Consider the following 5103-nt stretch of genomic DNA (forward strand, 5'->3'; position numbering starts at 1 on the left):
GAGTATAAAATATGTCTTAATGTATGGTTAATGTATGTTTTATAATGTAATAATTATATCTACAAAGTAACTAGTAACTAAGGTTTTCAAATAATTGTAGTGGAGTAAAAGTACAAAATTTGCCTGAGATGTAGTGGAGTAGAAGTAAAAGTACAGAAAATTGGAAATACTCCAGTAAAGTAAAAGTACCCCAAAACAGTACTTGAGTAAATGTACTTAGTTACTTTACACCACTGACACACACACACGCACACGCACACACACACACACACACACACACACACACACACACACACACACACACACAGTACTCCTTGTTATTCCTCATCATTCACAGCGCCGCCCCCGTCGGCCTCCCAGCCTTGTTTCAGCAGTGGAGTGCTGTCTGTACTCCATCTCTTACTCAGTGACTACACGACTCCACTGTGCCGAAGCCTCATTGAACTCCGGCTACATTGTGGATCAAAGAGAGAAGGGAAGAGGGGGACAAAAGAGAAAAGTGTGGCGATTGAGATTGTTTGACTTTTATTCACAATTTTGAAGAAGAGTGCCATTCATAAAGCATATATATTCTCTAACTTATTATGAATCATAGTATGTACACCTCAGGGTGCCTGCCTCCTCTGCTGCTTGGGCAATATACGTTTGAAAGCGAAGGCACCAAGGGCCCCATTTTAGGCGGTGCCTTACCCATTATCCCTACACTTCTTTGCCATTTTTACTATTTTTTAAAAATATTTTCAAATAGTTCAATAGCCGATCTACATCGACACATTGTGAGCTTGTAAATTGGCTATTTGAACTATTTGAAAATGTTTTTAAAATAGCATAAAATGGCAAAGAAGTTTAGGGATAATGTGTAAGGGCACTGGCGAAAATAGGGCCCCAAGAGTTTATTTGCTTATATTTTTACACCATGGATTTCATGTCGTTGCTCTGGAAAGTACTTGTCACTTTCATTATCCTCATGGTTTTATCTGTACTGTAAAGTATTTGGCACGGCCAAATTCTCATAAGGGTATATACTGTACTGTACAGTGGTGTACAATGTTGATTACTGTGTCTTTTCATTTTGACCAAAAAGAAACTCCATCTATTTTCTCATGCCTTTTTTAAATGACCGAAATAGGTTAGTGTACCACAAATTGATAAATGCCTCAAACTCTCAATGGGCATTTTTCCATGGTTTGTCAAAGGTGCCTGATTCTTTTGCATATCGCCTCAAAATGAAGATTTTGCCAAAAAAATATAACAAACAAACCATGCTAACAGGAAAATGATGGTAGGGTTGTATCTCTGTAGTCTCAGATCATTATGTTATATAGGCTACACATCAGCAGATTGGGTAGTTTCAGTGGACACACAAAGGGGGTGTTCTATAACACGATCTCACACTGGGTCATCAAGTGGTTATTACGTTTAGGCAGTGGTGGAAGAAAGTTCTTAAAGGAGAGATCCAGTCATATTAGGTGTTTGCTTTGATGTGTCGCTAATCACTCACCAACATACCAGGGGCAGTTGACTTTTTTCATAGAAGCCCCTGTTGTCCATCGTGGAGACCCCTTCCACTGGCACTAATCCTCATTATGCAGTGTCCTAACACTCAAACATGCACTGAAAGTCCCTTCAGTGGGCTTCTATGAAAAAATTCAACTGCTCCTGGTATGTTGGTGAATGATTAGCGACACATCAAAGCAAACACCTAGTATGGACTGGATCTCTCCTTTAAGTAAATGTATCAATACTGCAGTGTAGAAATACTCTGTTACAAGTAAAAGTACGGTAATCAAAATTTACTTGAGTAAAAGTACAAAAGTATTGGCATCAAAATGTACCTAAAGTACCAAAAGTAAAAGTACTCATCATGCAGAATGTCCCATTTCAAGTTCAATTTCAAAATGTATAAAAATCTTTTGAAAATAGCAGATCTACAAGCTCACAATGCGTCGCATCGCGACGCATTGTGAGCTTGAAGATCGGCTATTTTCAAATGGTCTAAATGTATATAGGGCTGAAGTGGGTGATGCATGTTTTGTGATATTAATCTAAATCTTCAAAGTAACTAGTAACTAAAGCTGTCAAATAATTGTAGTGGAGTAAAAGTACTATATTTGCCTCTGAGATCTAATGGAGTAGAAGTAAAAGTATCGAAAATGGGAAATACTCCAGTAAAGTAAAAAAAATAATCCTCAAAAGTGAACTTAAGTACAGTACTTGAGTAAATGTACTTAGTTACTTTACACCACTGCGTTTAGGCACTTAACCACTTGAACCTCAGCATCCGTATTCTGGGAAAAACCTGAGCAGAAAATAGTAGCTATCAGAAAGATCTGCTATTTTCTGCGACGATGTTCAATGTAGAGCAAAAAATCAAAAAAGTCACTAGTATTGAGCCCTGAGGGACTCCGCTCAACAACCTATGGGGTACTGTGGTGTCACGAAGCATAAACCCCAATATAAGCACAATTCAGCAGTCTAAAGTCGGCCAACAGTGTTCTTATGCAGTTTACAGGTTTCAAATGTACTTCTTAGTAATGATGAGAATCAAACAACCACTTCCTCTATGCATTTTACACTTCATATCATGACAACGAACAAAACATAATCAATTCTACACGTGAATAAAATACTGTTTTCTATGAAGTAACTTAGTAAACTTTTAACTTAGTAAAAACAAAAAAAAAAGAACTGAGTGAATCAGTTCACACGGCTTGTGATTCTGGTTTTGAGAATGGAAACGAATGTGCATGAGCTTTTATTTATTTGATTGCTTTATTTTATCTATTTTTAAAATTCCCTATCGGTTTCGCTTTGATGTTTTTTTCTCTTTCTTTTTTCTCCTTCTTTTTTTGATGAGGTCTCTTATGATAACTGTTTGAAATGTGCTGCTGAAATGATAAGGAAGATGATGATGATTATGAGTGGGTGAGGGAGTTGATGATGCTGCTTATTGGGTGACTCTGCCTGTGGGAAATCTATGGAAGACATGGTTATGGATTCTTTCTTTTTCTAAGTGGGGAAAAAATTAAAGTGAGATATGTTGTATTTATTGCTGTGACTTAAATTAAATATCGCGGAGGATACGATTTCAAAAAGGTTGTCATTGTAAAAGAAAAAAAGATTCAATGTTAATAAAAAAACATACTTTTTTAATTTTGTACTTTTATTTGATGTTGCTGTCTCAAGGATACATTAGTCATAAAGGCTCTACTGAATACAATTGGTTCTGTATTATGTATTATATTAACCACATGATCCCTAGCGTCTCTATTCTGGGCATGTCATATTCTGTGAATATTCAGCAAAAACAGGCAAACGTTTGGTGAAAATATGAACTAATGTTTAATATTCGCATTTACAAGCTCACAACACATCATGGTGTGATGCTGTGTGAGCTTGTAAATCTGCTATTTTTAGCCAAAAGATTGTTTGATTTCTTTGGCTATTCAAAAATAGCAGATATACAAGCTCATACGAGCTTGTAGATCTGCTATTTAAAAAAATGTGTGCAGAGGGGAAAAAGGACAGTGCCAAATACAGACGCACAGTCATAGGGTTCAAGTGGTTAATACTAGGATCACCAATACAGTCCATGCATTCCAGATACCTTGTGGTCAAAAGAGCATTAGGTCAGACTCAGACAGGGTGTGTTTTAGCAGTTTGGGGGGGGGGGGGGTCTCGCCCCCCTGGAGGAATGGAGGTGGGTCGGCGGGGAAAATTGGGCGGTGTTACGGTGAAAATTGGTAACCGGTAAGTCGGTTTTCTCGGTTGAAAATCTAACCGGCCCAATGGGGATGGGGATGATCCAGTATGAACCAATAGCCAAAGAGGCCACGCCCCCATCTCAGGAAACGGCTGCACTGAGAGACTGAATAATGGAGTGAAACTAAATGAAAATTCAGGCTGAGTGTCAGGCTAGTAAACACCTTTGAGTTATGAAGTTAGTCTATGCTAGAGAACACAGAGCCCACACTCTGCCTTAGCTCAGATAAATATTATTTTCACAATATTTATCTGTGGAACGGAGTCAAACAAAATGGGGGGTCCCCAGTTCAAACATGATTATTTTGGGGGGTTGCGGCCTGAAAAGGTTGAGAACCACTGGTGTAGACCTTCCTCAGGTTTATCTTTCTATCTAAAATGATGCTAATAGTTTTGAGTGTAGCTGTGTGAAAATGACAGCTGGCTGCTCTCTCTCTCTCACACACACACAGTTAAACAATTTATTTATGTCCACACACAGGGAAAGCATACAGGGACACAAATAATTTAGGTGCAGCTAGAAGTTACATTCACAAACTCATGGATATATGTCCTCATGATACAACACGCATGTCACTCAGCACTCCATGGGCACAAGTAGCGGCTGCGCTGCCATACACGGCAGCAGAGACAGCACAATACTTGTGGCAGCCTTTCTGCCTCGTCTTTGGGCATGCCAAGTTGTGGAAACCCTCCAACAACCAGTCTGTGAGTATGTCCTAGGCTGGTCACCAGAGGAAACAAAGTTCTTAGTCTTGCACTGCTGCTTGGTGTTAAAGCGCTCTCTGTTGTTGTTCTCATGGGCCTGGAAGTCCCACCTGGCCGCCAGGTAGCGTGGGCTGTTAGTAGATTCCACCAGTGGTGGTGAGTAGTGGCTTCTTGTATGCACGCTACATTGTCCACATAAGTTGCAAATGCATCCACTGCACCTACTACATTGACGATGATAGTTACAACGGGGCAGTTTAACGTCATGCCCAGGACACACACACACACACACACACACACACACACACACACACACACACACACACACACACACACACACACACACACACACACACACACACACACACACACACACACACACACACGTGCAAGCGCACGCACACGTACACACACACATGCACGCTTGAATGTGTGTGTGGGTGCCTCCACACCTTTGTGGTGCTGAATTTATAATATGTCATTACGCCCAACACAGCAACATACACAAATATAAGCCTCACCTTTATGTGCATGCAAAGCCATTAATTAGATCCATAATCTCGGAAAATAGCTTGTAATGAGTGGGGCACTTCTCTGCCTCAACATGAAACATTCGCACCTGGTGACAATCTC

The 5103-nt window shown here is 39.8% G+C and overlaps 1 protein-coding gene across 1 annotated transcript in view; it reads left to right on the forward strand.

The window, feature by feature from the left end:
* mtnr1ba (melatonin receptor type 1Ba) overlaps nt 1-104 on the forward strand; it is a gene marked incomplete at its 5' end in the record, with an annotated part of 69471 nt that extends 69367 nt beyond the window's left edge. Inside the window, one exon of the mRNA XM_084064632.1 lies at nt 1-104. This exon is cut by the window's left edge and continues 1098 nt beyond it.
* Nucleotides 105-5103: the final 4999 nt, after the last annotated feature.

This window comes from Gymnoscopelus microlampas (assembly GCF_963454915.1).
Source record: "Gymnoscopelus microlampas genome assembly, chromosome: 8".
Taxonomy (NCBI): Eukaryota; Metazoa; Chordata; class Actinopteri; order Myctophiformes; family Myctophidae; genus Gymnoscopelus; species Gymnoscopelus microlampas.